This window comes from Perissodus microlepis, chromosome 15 (assembly GCF_051167445.1).
Source record: "Perissodus microlepis isolate ML-2025 ecotype Zambia chromosome 15, ASM5116744v1, whole genome shotgun sequence".
Taxonomy (NCBI): Eukaryota; Metazoa; Chordata; class Actinopteri; order Cichliformes; family Cichlidae; genus Perissodus; species Perissodus microlepis.
The window spans coordinates 19,229,207-19,246,103 of record NC_140475.1 but is presented as its reverse complement, the minus strand read 5'-3'; positions in this window follow the sequence as shown (position 1 = coordinate 19,246,103).

Here is a 16,897-nt window from a genome sequence, read left to right as displayed (position 1 = left end):
TGAAGCAAGCTAAAGCTGATGCAAGTTTTTCCTATTTCTTTTCCATATGGGATAGTAGGTCACAGTCTGCCATTTGAAATGGCCAAATTCTTAGGATTGTCTCTTTTTCTATCCAAACACAGTTATGTGACATTTTCTGTCTTATTAAAAAAAACAGTAAGACGAGGAAGTAAAATAAGCAGCTTGCAGGAAAACCTTAAAATTTAGTTTAGAGGTGATTTTACATGCAACCCAAATTCTTGCTTTATATATTTTTTCAGTTTCCATCAGTTCTAGTCAGCTGAAGCACATAGATTCAAAAAATGTTTTCACCCAGCAAAAAGTAATGATATAAGCAAGGTGAACACTTGCATGTTGTTTCAGGAGCTGTGATGTTGTTTTGGTATAATGATGTTTTGCTGAAATTCATTTTTATTGTTCAGTATAAATTAACTATAAATGTGCTTTTGAACATTTTCTGTGTCTCAACACAGATTATATACATTTATCCACTTATACTGTATATATTTTCTGGAACAGACCCAACAGTGCAATGTGCTGCATTTTATAGGTGCAAAAATTACAGCTGAATGACTCAACAGCTGTGTACGTGTACTCTTGTGGACCCGGCATGTTAATTATCATATTGTATTCTGTATCCTATAAGGACTATTCTACAGGGTTTTCTTCCTTTTCTTCCTGACATGAAGACAAATATAAATAACCACACGCTGCACATCATTGCTTTTGTTCCAGTTTTCCTTTTAATGCAGTAATTTGTTTTTACAATACAGTCAGTCTAACAGTTGCCAAACATGTATATTGTCCACTGATTTGTAATTATCATCATTTAAGAAGAGGTAGAAGCTGTTTCGAGTTAGGCAGTCGAAGGCCAACCCCTATCTTCAGCCAATAATCGAAGTATATATTAGTCTTGAATAGCTGTGGGTCTACAGGAAATTGAAGGCAATGTTTATGGTCTTAATTACACAAACTTTCTCCAACTTTTATTTTTGTTATAGAATATACAGCCTCGTAACAGCTTGTAATTCATGGCTGAGCTGATGATTTTCTGGAAATGTACTGGAATAATTAGTCCCTGACTCTGTGAACAACACCACAATACTCCCTCCAACATCTGAGTTTTGCACAGATATTTTTAAGCCGTATTTTCCCTTGCAACATCTTATCCCTGGTATTGCCGGGCTTCTGCAGGTATTACGTTTATTTCACTGTGCTGTCTTTCCTCAAGTGAGATTTGCTATAAAAAAGCAAATGCCTGACACCTTCCTTAGGGGCATTCTGTATTTGCAAAAGAAAAAAAACCCAGTTGTGTTGACAAAATGGAGTCTTGTCAAGTATCAACTCCTTCCCTCTATTCATTAAATTTGTTCACTCTCCCAGTCAGCGGCAGCGGTCGTTGGAGTGTCAGCTCATCCTGTTATCTCCACCTCAAATTCACAATTGTTTTTACCTCAGCTCCACTTGACTCATCTTAGATCTGTTTGTCCTGCTCACAGCTGCCTCTTCATTCACTGTGAAAACTTCATTAAAGTCTTCCAAACTCAGACTTTGTGGAGCTTGTCCGACTTTTGCTACACTTCACATGAAATTTTTGAGCCGCACTGATGATCAAGCGGTAAAACAATGCAGATTTAATCAAATGTAGAGAAAATTAGAGTCACACAATGAAATGAGCACAAAAGAAATGCCTTTTCAAATAGAAGCCACAGTTTGAAAATGGGGTACATGATGTAAAGTTTTCTTAAGAATGACCTTGTGTAAAAGGAAGAGAAATAAAGCTCAGCCTAGGGCACAGTGAACAGCTGGGAGGTAAAAACAGTAAATGTAAAAGTTTTATTAACCAGCATCAGAGTGAAAATTATTCGTGGAGCATGAAAATGTTTTTCCAAATCACTTTAAGGAGAAGCTGCAACAACCAGATAAGGACGTAGTCTGTGATACACAGAACTAAGGAATTCACGATACCACTGCCAGTATGACACACTACCCAAGTTTTAGTCCACATTACAAACTTCATTTTGCTTTTTAACGCGATACACCAACCTTATTGATCCATAGATGTGTAATATCTCCAAACAGGTGGCCTGAGATGGACTTTGCAGGACTATCTGCAGGATATATCTGAACAATTAGTATAAAAATGACTGAAGACTATCATTTTGCTTCAACTGGTTCACGTACTAGAACTAGTTTTCATAATGTTTAATGTTAAAATGTTAAAAATACATCAATCAGTGTAATGTTTGCCTTCAACCAGTCCACGCACATAGGACCACTGCATCTTCACTAAGGGTGTCCCACTATACAGCTAATAGGCCAGAACTGACCCGCCAAAGACCCGCCCACTGAATGACTTTGAATGTGATAACTGCAGAGAAAGAGCATACACTGACAATCACAGTATTTGCACGAAAGTCGCAAGACATTCAGAATGGATCGTGTCATGAAAGCATTTGTCGAAACCGTTAATTTAGTCTGAGCCAGAGATCTTAATCATTGTCACTTTTATAGCATTCTTACTGACAAAGGCATTACTCGTGGCCTGCCACTACACCGAAGTAAAAAACAGACTGTATAATCAAGGACGCTGTTCTGTTTCTTTGATTTACGACAGCAGAGTGGCTGAACGTGGGAAAAATTGAGACATCTTGTTGAAATGGCACTTGTTTAAGACATCCCAGGGTATTCCTCATCTGTTTTGTGAACACACAGTTCAATACATATAAACCGTTTCAGTACCACCACGTTTTTCACACTTTCAACAATTTTAAGATATGTGATTTCTGGGTTATCATGCAAACAGCCTATGAACTGAAATGAGTTTGATATGCCTGACTTTCACAAGCTATAAAAACGGTTGAATGTGGGTATTACAGCATGCTTTGCTGGACCCAAGGCTGCTATGTACTGTCATTGTTGGGAACGCTCCTTATGAGGCTTGGGAGGAAGTGCTCTGGTCAATCAAAATCAAGCTCTTTAGATCAATTCAGCCCACCGTGTTTTGAGGAAGAGAAATGATGAGTATGACCCAAAGAACATCTAGTTTTTGTTATTTTTATCTACTTAGTCTCATATTTGTAACTTTATTTTTTATTTTATTCTTATAAACAAGACCTATCACCCCTATTTTTTCTTTTTTTCTTTTTAACATTTCTCAGTGTAAGTAACTATATTTGTTTGCTAAATAAAATGCTAGCATGGACATAAAGCAATAATTCAAAAAGTACTGCATTGTAATGTACTGCCTAGTGATAGTTCCTTTGCTTTATAATACCAATTTATGCTTCTGATTTGAGTTGATCTTTGCATTTAGCATCTCGGACCATATTTAGTTTATAACTGAAAAAAAGCATATATTCTTAAGAGTATTAAAAAAATAGCCTTTGAAGAGACCTCAAATATGACCTTCGCTGTCTTCTATCTATCTACTTAATCTCTAACTGGCAAGAAGAATAGGTTTCCCTCAAGTGATTCAAACTCTTTTAAATCTATGAGCCAACCTCGTGTCTGCGTGCCAGCAGACTGATCAAGCTAATTCAAAAGCGTGCCCTTGACGTAAGTCAGAGGACAAAGTCTGAAACTCACCAACTCCATTAAATAAACATCGAATGTTACACTCTTACCATTCTCCACCTGACACTGACAGTGAAACTGTGTCACATTCAAAGGGCAAAGGAACTTTGAAACTACACCAGCTAAATCCGCGCATGGAAATGACAAGGTGGAGCTGACGAAGCAGTTTTTTAAATTTTCAGTTGCAGTATTCAGATTGGGAGTGCATACCCAATAAGTGTTTTGTTGAAGAAAGGGTGTGTGTGTGTGTGTGTCTGTGTGTGACAGAGAGTGTGGTAGGTCTTTCTGCAGCTTACCTGCAGTAAAATTTAACCGCTCATAGTTTTGTGATCTGCTTTAACAGGCTGTGTATGAGGTGGTGATCCCATAAAGAACAAATGTTTAATGAATTTGGAAAAATCTGACCAAAACGCACATGCACTAGAGCTGTGAAATTTTCCAGGCATTAACAAACTGAGGTGAACGTAAGAATGCAAATTTTCAGTGAGCGTTATTGACAAAACGGTCTCCAAGGTCTTAGTCATACATGCTTAGAGATCGGACATCCTCTGGTCTGGCATACTGCCACTGAGTGGTCATCCCACCTAGTGCACGCTTTACTCTCACCTGAACCACACTTAAGTATCTGACAGGTTTACTAGAAAAGGTGTTCAGTACTAAATTTGATATTAAGTTCTGTGATGTGGGGCGAATAGAAACCAGGTGGATAGGAAGTGGAGTGACACAACTTTAACTCGTATACAGTAGAGCAGCGGTCCCCAACCCCCGGGCCTCGGACGGGTACCGGTCCGTGAGTCGTTTGGTACCGGGCCGCGAGAGTTGAGGCTCAAGTGTGAAATGTGTGGTTTTCAGGGTTTTTATCGGTTTTCAGCGTTATTTTGTTATCGTTTTTATCGTTAACTTGGTTTTCCTTGGTCTTTTCACGTGTGTTATGAATAAATCTTCTTTTTTTCGGTACCGGTACTAGTTTTATTTTGTTGTATTTATCCGCGACACCTTAAAGGCCGGTCCGTGAAAATATTGTCGGGCATAAACCGGTCCGTGGCGCAAAAAAGGTTGGGGACCGCTGCAGTAGAGTATTGTGATTGCCTATGTACATTTCGTGACTACGAGTGACTACTAGTTAATTTTGCCTCCATCCTTCCTATCTTGTGTTTTCCTAACTGGCAGGCTTGCTGAGTAGATTTCCATTGTGGTGGTCCACAAAATCCAGTCATCTGTTTCTCCGGTTTCGTGTCCTGTGGTGGGAAGTGTTCCAGCTTGATTGTTTGGGATGGCTGCTGCTGATGGTAGTGCCACTTTAACCAGAACATGCAGCAGGTGGATAACTGGCGGTAGCTGTGAAAACTATTGAAAGGACTACAACAGTGACGGAGGAACAGCCACAGTGTTTCTTCTGGTTTGGAGGCTATAAGCACATTTTATAGTAGCTGAAATTCAGTATTTCTTTTTATTTCCTACCTATATTATTTTCCATGATTGGTGCCATTTGTCAAATTTGCTGAATTTTGTGCAATCTGGTGGAGAGATGGAACATGGGCAAAGGAAGAAACCTCTTCATTTTGGTTTGGTTTCAGATCACTAATGAAGATTAAAAATGAAAACTTTCAAAAATAAATCTGTAACAGCCTTGGTAAAGAATGGTCTCCCCGAAGCATTGTAGGATTTATGAAATACCTAAGCTAATATCTGAAATTAACATGCATTCAATATTTCCATGTGTTAAAGAAAGAAGGGCATCAGTGGTTGTTTATTAACCACCTTGCCTACATATCGAAGGGCATCATTGGTATGTGAATGATAGCACTCCACATACAAAAAGTGTTGTATAAATGTGTTTAAACTGATGAATGTGGCTTGTATTTTGAATTGCTTTGAGCGCTATATTAATGCAGTCCATTTACAATGCCATCAGATTCAGTATACATGTGTATGTTCAATATGCTCATGTGATATCCAGCTGCAATCCTAAGCAGTGCAACTATCACATAATAGCATATTGTTATTATTATCAATATTATTATTATTGTTATTATGAGTTAATGCAATTTTTGCATCATATAACTGTCTTGCAAAGCAAAGTAATCCTACAATTAACCATCTGTTTTGTTCAGAATGCCATAATCAGTGCTTTTGTAATTTCTCCTCCACCACATTTGGTTGTTTTTAGTGTTATTGTAAAGCGCTCTAAAATTGCTGTTGTGTCTCCAGCTGAGAAAACGCTCTGAGTGGGTCACACAGGTTTTAACAAGAACAACGTTCGATTCTATTTTGTTGTAAAATGAAAATGGAAAACAAGTTTTGGCACTTTTTCTTTGGGTATTTGAAAAAACATATCAAATAGCAAATGTTGTTTTTACTGTTGTATTAAACTTAGCAGTTAGAGGTGAAATTAAAACAATATCTTAAAAAGTATTGAAGCGCAGATTTGGTTTTAGTGTTAAGTCTGCTGTGTGTGAACAGTCTTTGCAGAGGACACCAAGAAATGGACACAGCTGCCTGATAAACTGTGTATTTACTCACTGAGAACTGCAGTGAGGCTCTAACTGGAATTCATACACAGAGCGAGTAGCACACGGGGCGAGGATCACTGGGAAGTTAATCTGAGGACATAGTGGAAATGCTGTTTGAAGTTTGGTTTCAGGTCAAACAAAGCAGATGTGTACTGTATGTTGCCCCCACCTGCTGTAGGTGTGTTTCATTAGGGGCGGGGGGTTGCGAATCTTCTTCTACTTAAACATGTCAAACACACTGTCATTAAACACAAAACTAATTATGAAAGAAATTGTTGTCCTTTGCTTTTGGTTAATTTTGGCAAATTCTTTCATGTGATCAGAGGCCGTTGTCAGGTTTTTGCTTCAGGCTTTTAATGAGGTAAAGAAAGCTATGCAGGGGAACATCCCAGTTTTGTTAATAGCATAATTAGTATTGATATTATTGTTTTCTTCTCATTATTGGCCACTTACCAATGAGATCCATTTTCCCCTCTCATCCATGCAATCCATTAATACCAAGTGTGTATTGAAATACAATTTTTGTTAAGTAATGTCAGCTTATTACAAATAAATACATCAGTGTTAGCAGCATCTGTTTGTCTGTTGTGTTTTTTCTTTCTACGTGTGCAAACACAATTGGCAAAAATGTTTAGTCTTTTACAAAAACTGGGCACCATCAAACATTTCAGATACAAACCTGACTTGCTGATGATTTGATTCGATTCTAAATTAGACATGTTTCGTCTAAATTATCTGCACTGCATCACTGTGACCAAAAACATACCAGGAAGTTTACATTATTGTCATAATTAACCAACCCCAGTGACATCAACGTGCTGCAGCGGAAAACATTTGAGTAGCCATACAATGATACTTTCGGCTCAGTGTGGCTCAGCAAGACAACAGCTTAGGAGAAGAGTGTCACGCACAGTGTCCAAGATTATTAGGCAGCAACCTTTCTGCCATCTGTTCGACCATCCAACAGAAAATTACAAAGGTGTGTGCGCACACGCGCCTTCTCCACCCTGCCAGCTCTGTTTAAACTCCATCTGACTGAACACGTTGGCTCGGATCCACAGCTGATCCCAACGCCTTCAAAGAACCTGAATTTGACGCTTTGTTGTAATGAACCAGCAATTTGTTTTATTTGTAGATGAAGTTACTTTTTGTACAGCACAGCTGGCTTCTGCCGTCGTGCATTTGGTTGAATGAATGTGCACTAGGGTACTGTGCCTGTATTTTCAATATATGGTCACGTCTGCCTGCTGCCTGTCTCTTTTTTGTTAGGGTAGCCTGCACTGAAGAAGCTCCGTATGTTTCTATAGCAATAAGGTAAATCTGCCGGGTCACTGTCCTGAGCCCTAATTACTTCTCATTATAAATTAGCCTTCAGCAGGCAATATGTTTGTTCATACTGTGTTATTTCATTTTATTTTGTAATAGCTCTAAGTGTCAAATGTAGGAATTCAACCATTTTAATATATTTTAATTAACAAAAACAAACACAAACAAACAAAAAAACACACTGATGCTACTTTTAAATTTTCTGTGCCCTACCAAACATTGTGTTTCTACAGTTTTAGAAGTCCAGTGATCTCTGACCTAAAACATGCAGCAATGTTCTGCAGAAATGTGAAAGTTTCACAGACATAATATTTATCTGCTTGCATTAAGGGCAGAATTTAGCAGCAGCAGACTCGAGGTGTGTTCAGTTGCATATTATCATTAAAGCAGATGTGAAATGACCGCATGCTGTCGGAGCTCGCTGCTGCCTGCTGTTATATAACTAAAACTACCACTTTTATTGTGTTTTTTAGCTCAGTGGGTCACCAGTTTTCAAAGCTGCGCCTTCAGTGTTTTAATAGAGCACAGATGGGCAATTCTGACAGCTGCCTTTTCAAAGCACACACCTGGATTCATCACCAATAGACTACCAATATTAAAATGCCTGGATTTACCTGGATTTACCTGCTTTATGAGATAGTGGACAATGTTATTATAGGGTTTCTTTTATTTACACTCACAATTTATCGACTTCTGCGTTAATGATGCAGAAGTATATGCATATGCCATATATTAGCTTTCACCTGGTGTGGATTATAAGGTTGAAAGAAATCTAAAGAAACCTGGTTACATTAGAGAACCAGCCTCAAAGACTCATAGATTAAAACAAAAAGGAAAAAAAATGATTTGATCATAAACCAGCATCAATAGAAAACAACAGAAGACTAATGGTGTGACCAAAATTAAGAAAAAAAGGAGGGAAACCTCTTAAATCTTCCTACAAAGATGTGTAGGATATGGTGTCTTCCCTCTAAACTAAACCAAAATCAAACTGGACAGAAATAAAGCCATGAAAATAAGACTGATAAGCTTGTTAGAAACAAAACAAAAGTCTGAAGCAATCTCACACAAACTGCTGCTGCACTGGCTGGAAGGTGGAGAGCAGTGGTGGTCCTAGCCTGTTTGGTGCCCTGGGCGAACACTCCCTCTGGAAGCAGCCACCCCCCTCCCCTTTCGACGGGTTGTGTGTGAGACTTTAAATGAGCAAACTGTAAATTATAAATTTTAAATTGTTATTGATCCCTTTAACCCTAGTCCTAAAGTGTATATTTATTTTCTTACTGTTCTTATATATATTGTTTGTTTCAAGGGCGTAGATTTGGCATGGACGGAAGGGACATGTCCCCACCAATATCCAGCGATTGTTGAATTGTCCCCACCAATAATTTGATCTCTTCCAGTAAAGAAAAACAAAACCGATAGAAAGAAAAAAACGATCTGTCAACGTCTCATTCACCCAGCGGTGCAGAAAGAGTTAAATTACGTTCTTTACTGGAGTCCTACCTCATGTGACAAATATGGCCAATGTGATTGGCTGTGCCTTTCAGGGAGCTCTGTTTAGTTTTAGCAGTGGCAAGCCTGCGCTGCGAGGAGGAGAGGAGGATGGCAGCAAAAAGGAAGAACCTGGATATAAGAAAGTATTTTTCAAAGAAACCTGTAAGTCACGTAAAGTCAAGTTCACTCATATAATGTGTCCGTCATAATAACGTTACAGGCTATGCTAGGCCATACATGCCAACCCTCCCGATTTTTCCGGGAGAATCCCGAATTTCAGTGCCCCTCCTGAAAATCTCCCGGAGCCACCATTCTCCCCAATTTCTCCCGATTTTCCACCCGGACAACAAAACTGAAAAACCATATCCCAGATTGGACCAGCCAATTCCAGTTTCCAACAATGGCTACTACTGCAGCTACTTAGTTTTAATATTACTCTTATTACTCTTTCTGGGTCGCAAAATAAACTTTTAACACATTTTCAGGCGAGAATGTAGCTGTGTAAACGTTAAATAACTTAAACATGTTATTGTTTGGCCTTTTTCAGTGCTTTAGTTGTGTTTTATTTGTTGGTGAGTAAATTGGTTTGGCTGAGATTAAAGTTATTAGATTAAATTAGATTAAATAAAACATTTTTAATCCCTTGGGAGGATTCCTCCGGGGTTCTCACACAGCTGAATAAACTGCTGTGTGAAAACACTTCTGTTCTGGTCGAGAATCTACGCCAGCGTCCGGTTATATTTTAGACAGCAAGGAGCAGACGGCAGAGGTGACGTAATTCTGAAGGCTAGACCGTCCAATTTCACAGTCGCTCATTTCCGGTCTACCCGGCTTTCGGAGGACCCGGCCTTTGCGGTCTAAGTGGGCCGGGTCCTCGGACGCAGCCTCCGAATTTGGACACCCCCGGCCTGTTTCCGGCCGGACAATAATAACGGTGATATTTAAGTTATTTTATCCGTAAAATTCAAGTTTTTGTATATATATATATATATATATATATATATATATATATATATATGTATGTATATGTGTATATATGTATATGTATATGTGTATATATATATATGTGTATATATGTATATGTGTATATATATATATATATATATATACACACACACATATACATATATATATACATATATATATATATATACATACATACATATATATATATATATATATATATATATATATATATATATATATATGTATATATACAGGGCTCTAGACTAACTTTTTGCCATGGGCGTACCGGTACGCCTAACTTTTTAAAGTTAGGCGTACCGGCACAAAAGTTAGGCGCACACAAATTTTATAATAATTTATATAATATAATGTGTTTTTCTGGATACACTGTGCTTTTTCAGCATTCAAAGATTGATGACACCGTGTCAGAGCACTGGCTATGAATTTCAGAAGGATCAGGCCTTAACTTAACAGAAAAGTTAGCAATAGTTCTTTTCCTATTACAGCTACATCCACTTCTGTCGTGCCTAGGCTGCTCACTAGGGCTGGGTATCATCACTGATTTCTATAATCCATTCGATTCCGGTTTTCAAAGTCCCGATTCGATTCAACTTAGCCTCAGACAGTCAGAAATATTATAATTCTGATCATTTATCAGTACTGACTTCATCAGAATTGTGAACATCACAGCAGATGCCTTTGTGTGAAAGTAACTGAGAATAAAACACAGAAAAACATGAAGGAGATTTTCCTGGTCTGGCTTTTTATAGCAGATAACCTTAAAAATATTCTACAATGTTCTGCATATAAAGTTTAAATTTCTTCAGTATTGAACAACAGAAAAAATAGGCTTTCTTGTCCGAGGTCATTTAAGTGAAAAAAAGAAAAAAAAGAAAAAGACAGCAGCCGACAGCGCTGTAAACAACGGTAGACTGGTGGGTAATAAGCGAATGAATAATACAGAAAACAGAGATTGGAGACGGGAAACTTTTCTTGAAGGATAGAGAGAGCTAGCTGTGCATGGAGTGTGATTTTAATAGTCGTGGAAGCAAAACAGCAAAATTCATGACGACATTGATCAAATGTGAAGCGCAGTTTGCTGCTTCTTTTGCTGCTGGCTCGGTGAATTTTGGTTGGAGAGAGACAAAACCTGCAGCTCAGAATCAGCGCAAAAAGACGTAATCACAGTGCGAACTGGACGCATCAGAATCGCTAAGCTCCGACAGCGTGTCCGTCTACGGGCCGTCGGGTGAGAGAGCCGAGAAAGACAAAGCTGATTCTGATGCGTCGGTTCCGCTCCGTGTTTACGTCTTTGTGTGGAATCCGTGTACCTGCTCTCATCTGCTGTTTGGTTGTTGTTGAAATGGTTTTGTGAGCTTTAATCTGAGAATCTGGCGTTTCTGGCAAAACACAGTTATATTTAAAAGTCGATTCAGGATTTAACGAACTGATATCGCTTTATTCAAGCTACTCACCTCCCACTTCCACCTGCACTTTCAACTGGACCACGGCCAATCAGAGAGGTCCCGCCCCTTACTATCTCTGATTGGTTTAGTCCACGATAGGGGCAAAATGTGTGTCTGTTGTTGACCACAGGGAAGGTTGCAGATTTTTTTTTTTTTTTTGCTAGTCGAAAAGTTGGTCGCACAGGTGCAACCAAATTGGTCGCACTCTAGAGCCCTGATATATATATATATATATATATATATATATATATATATATATATATATGTATATGTATGTATGTATGTATATATATATGTGTATATATGTATGTGTGTATATATATATATATGTATGTGTGTATATGTATATATGTGTATATATATATATATATATATATATGTATGTATATGTATTTCGAAAATTCTGTACGCTCACTTTTCGCATACAGAATTTCAAAAAAAACGGTGCAAATTATAAGTCTGTATCATAATGTCTGGTGTTTTTGTGTTTGTTGTTTTGTTTTTATTTTCTTTTATTTTGCGAGCTCCAGCCAGTCAGAGAATCACCTGCCGCCCCGCCCTCTCCTCCCTGTGCCACAAGCAGCAGGCGCACCTCGCAAACGGAGGGCGCCCTTACTCCCAGCAAATGGGCGATAGAAAACCGATCGGTGCCTATGCCATTCCCAATATGCGCTGGCATGACGTCGGGGCAGCATGTGTACGAGTAATTTTTATTTTATTTTTTTTTTTGCCGATGCCCGTGATGCCGCCCCCACCACGATGCCGCCCCGGGCAACCGCCCGTGTCGCCCATATCAAAAACCGCTACTGGTGGAGAGAATACAGAACTGACCTCCTTATTGCTTTTCATTTGAATTGGCCACACCAGAGAGCGAAGCACAAAGTCCGTCTGAGAGCACAAAGCACGTAACAGGTGGGAACAAATAAAGCACGAGGTTGGAAGAGCGACAAGAGGCAGGTTATATGACCATGTGTCCTTTTGTCTGTCGGTGCCTTCTCAGTATCAAGTGTTTATTGCAGTCAGTAGTCTTAGTTGTTCCTCTGGATATGAGTCACGTTTTGGAAAGTAGATGAGACGAAAAAAAATCACTAAATATTTTTTCTTCATCTTTGGCACCCCACCAGTTAGTGGCACCCTTGATGACTGCCTGTGGTGGTAAACCTAAGGAGTCATCCCATCTCAAATCACCACATTTTTATAACATTTTCTATTCAACCATCTCCAATTTGCACACACAGTGAACTTGAATATCTCAAAAACTATTAGAGATTAAACTCTTTTATTAGTATTTTTGATATATCTGTCCCAAATTAGATCCTGATTCATTTTGATGGTAAGAAAGACCAGATACAATTTCAGGTTTTTATCTTAAAAAATGCCTGAATATCATATCAGTCAACAAACCATTTCCCAAAAACAAATATCTGGAAAAGTATTTGACATATGAAGTTTAATTTCACAGCAATGATTACATATACCAGTTGAGCAGAATGCCCATGTTGATCTGAGGTGGAATGACCTTATACCTAAAAATATCCAGATGGGTTGGAAAAGTAAAGCAAAATCGATTAAAATGCCTAAAGAGTCTTCGTAGGGCCACTATATCGGACAGTTTTAGGCTGCTTTGGCTTTTTATACAGACTGTGGCATAGATCACCTTTCATCGGTGACTTCAATGTGACATTATTCATGTTATTTTCATACCCATCAAACCATTCAGTGACCCCTCGTGCCTTATGGATAGGAAATTGTCATTCTGGAAGCAATTACTCCCATTAGGATAGAAGTAGTTCATCCCAGGACAAAGGTTATCCCTCAAAATAATTTTGTGGTAATTTCAAGCGACCCGTACCTCTGAGTGGTGCCGAACCATCCCAACAAAATGCCGCCCACAGTATAACGGGTCAGTTGCTGTGTTTTGTTCGGTTTGCTGTTTGTGGTCTCTGTATGCTCCTTTTTACTCTCTTCTCTTTCCCCCACCTGCCCATGGCTGTTGCTCTCCTGGGTGTGTCTTGCTGTAAAAAGGGAAGTCTTCCTCCCAACCGTTGTGTTTGCTCATACAGGATCGTAGCATCTTGTCTATATCTGAAACAAACACGCAGTCATTCCTTTGCAGTATGGCTGAAGGGTGCATGCCTAGTTGGTGCATTTTACTATAGTAACTCTAGGAGGCACGCAGATGTTCATCTGGAGCCCGATGGTGAAACTTGAACCTAAGGGTTTTAACATAGAAACAATACGTTGCAGAAATGATAACACACTTGTACTTTACAATAAAAAGCTCTTAGAGATAACTGATTTGTGAACTGGCGTGCAGAAACGCACTGATGAAAAAAATCACATGAAGTGATTTGCAACTGTCGAGGCTGCAGACTTTCCAAACATGCCAAATATGTCAGGGTAAACAACAGAAAATGCGCAAGAAATGATGCACATGACAGCAGCGAACATATCCATTTGATGTAATGGTGCAGTTTCAATCAAGCAGTGAAAGCAACAGAGTATGTCTGATACTGTCACACTATGAAAATGTGTATTTGCTATATTTTGCCTAGCTAGAGGCTCTTCAGAATGCACCTCTTGAAAATGTGATCTTAATCTTAGGTTTTTTTCAGATACCATTTTCAATACTTTGAAATGGTATCTGAGCCTTCTTTCCCTATAATATATACAGTATTGGGAGATATATGATAATATATTTAAGTTTCCTGACAGTAAAGGTGTCTGGATTCTAGTCGCACAGACAAGTGGTTGACATCTTGGCCAAGAAACGTATCCAACATGATTATCCCGTATAGTCCTGACCTTGGGAAGGTTAGCATGTTAACAAATATCCCCTGGCTACTGCAGATATATTTTGCCACATATCCTCCCCATTCTGTTCTTCTCACAATCTCACATTTCTCCATTCAATATATTTTCCTCTCTTATCACCCTGTCCTTTCCTTTTCACTGTTTCTCCACTCTCCTATTTCTCTCAATTTCACATTCCTCTCCACTTGTCCTCCTTTCCTTTTATCTTTCCCCATTTCAACTTTCTATTTATTCTTCCTTCCCATCCCTTCCTCCCTCGTCTTCTCTGTCTTTTCTCATCTATTCCTCGTCCATCTTTTTCCCTTTTGCTTCCACAGAAAAATCCATCAGAACCATGTGATGTTGAAACGCCAACCTGCCGCAGAGTTACATAAATCAAAAACACTCCCCCCACTTCAAAAAAGAGAAGAAGAACTCCTCTCTTGCCTGGAAGTGGAAGAACAGCTTTCAGTCCTGTAGTGGCTACAGAGGTCAATTATGGTTGGCCATCAATTTTACACACACTTAAATGGAGTGCTGGTACAGGTCGTAAAACACTCTCCATCTGCTACATACATCAGTCATCTTTATAACTGCTGGCACTGTTGCTCACTTCCTACATTTCTCCTCCTCCAGGCCACATTTTCAGCCGCCCCTGGACATGTGGAGTTATGAAGAGATGGGTGGAGGAGGGTGGAGAGTTATAAACTTAATTTGTTAATTTATACACAGAATATTTTACATTTCTTGTTAAAATATTTGCATAATCACATCTTTCTCCTCGCGCTTTTATTCACTTGGTAGTGTATTCACTCATTGCTCTACATGCCCACTGTATTTTCTTCATCAGCGAATCATAAATAATTCATTTAAAGAATATCCTTCTTGATTTTTTTTTTTCAGGAGTGTTTGCTGCTTGCATGAATTAAAACGAATTCACTCACTGTCATTGATACAGATACACAGTAAACGCCGCATTGGAAGAAGAGTGCATCACTAATATTAATCTGGTTTTCAGCCACTACCTCCATTTCAGTTTGACAGAATAGATGCTGCAGCTTCTCAGTGAAAGATCCTGAGGAATGTCTTTGGACCAGGGATGTATTCACTTGATATTACCTTGAAACAAACAGCTGCATTCAATATATTTGACACATGGTGACGGAGGTAGATATCAAATGTCTGGCAATGCTGTCTCTGTTTTCTTTTTTTTTTCTTATTTTTGCGCATTTTTTAAAATTTATTTGAATACACTGTTAAAAAAACTAGTTTTAATTAATCTTTTTGCTGTAGTTGAAGGTTTGTCATCATAGCAGCGTCATGCAAGAGCTGTTGTAGTGAAAGACACTTTACCTCCCTTACCACTTGGAAATAAGTTGTAAAGTGAAGAACAATACAGTGCAAATGCTGTTATGTACATAGTTACTTATCAGTATTTTTAAACAACCTCAGTTCCCCCCTCAAATGTTCCTGCATAAAATTACAAAGCTTTTTAATATCTCATCATCTACAATATGATCATCTGAAATTCTGAAGGAATCTCTGTGCGCAAGGGACAAGATAAAAAACAATATTGTATTCTTTGGGCTCTCAGACAGATTTAGAAATAGAAATGATTTCACATTAAGAACAGTTCCCTGCATCGGATCAGAAACACTTAAAGAAATCATTACCTTTGAAGACAATTCACCCACTTGTTATCCAAAACCTGCATCTAGGATCATATGAACATATTCTCCAATCCACATGATGTCTTCTTCACCAGAGGTCTTGCATATTTCAGTAAGGCTGCATCTATTACAAAGAGACGACTTCAGAGTAGAAGAGTCCAGGTTTCAAATGAAAACATTCGAGCAATCATAAAATGAAAAATATGACAAAGAAAACGTATTCGGCTTCCTACTAGGGTGCATGCCAACAACAAAGGATAGGGTAGCTGTTCTGTGCCTCAACACAGGGATATGTGGGTTAACTCAACCTTTCCATCAATACTCATGGATACATTTCATCTGATTTTATACATTAGTAATGTATGTAGATCACCTGCTGTCAGTAAACATCAGTCATATATGTATTTATTTATTTTTTTTTACATTTTAACATTAGACTCCAAATAGTGCTTTCAACATTGAATTATTTAACTCAACTTCTTTCCCCACTAAATCTTTTATCTTTTACCTTGACTTCAACAGGCTTTTATTTGACTGCTGAAAACCATCTGTGTGGCTGAAGCTTTACTTGTACCCTCTAACTGCAGCTTCTAGATATTTCATATATTCTTACTTTTCTTTAATTGGTTTTTATTTTGAATCATTAAGCTTTGTAATTAATACTTCACACCCTCTTTTTTTTAAACTGGTAAACACTGCCAAACTCAAACAAACTGTCTAAGTTCATGAACAACGCGGCCTTGACTATCCAGTAATATACATCATTCTTTGTAAGTGGATTTATAGATTTATTGGTACTTTTCAGATTGCTGGGTTATACATATTTGATGATTTTCATTTTCTCGCATAGTATTCGGGGTCCTATGGGGTAAAAATAGTCTTCTAAAACATGGTTCTGTGTGTAGTAGGAAAACCTCAGTTTCTCAGAATAGCATGACCTCACATAACATGATACACTCGAGGTTTCCTGGTGGTTAAAATTTATAATCTGCTAACTCTAACATCACATTTATCAAAGATAAGATGGCACCTTGAAACCCAGCAGGCTTTTTCATGTTTCTCATGGAAAGTTTTTCACAGCTTTCTCAAGACG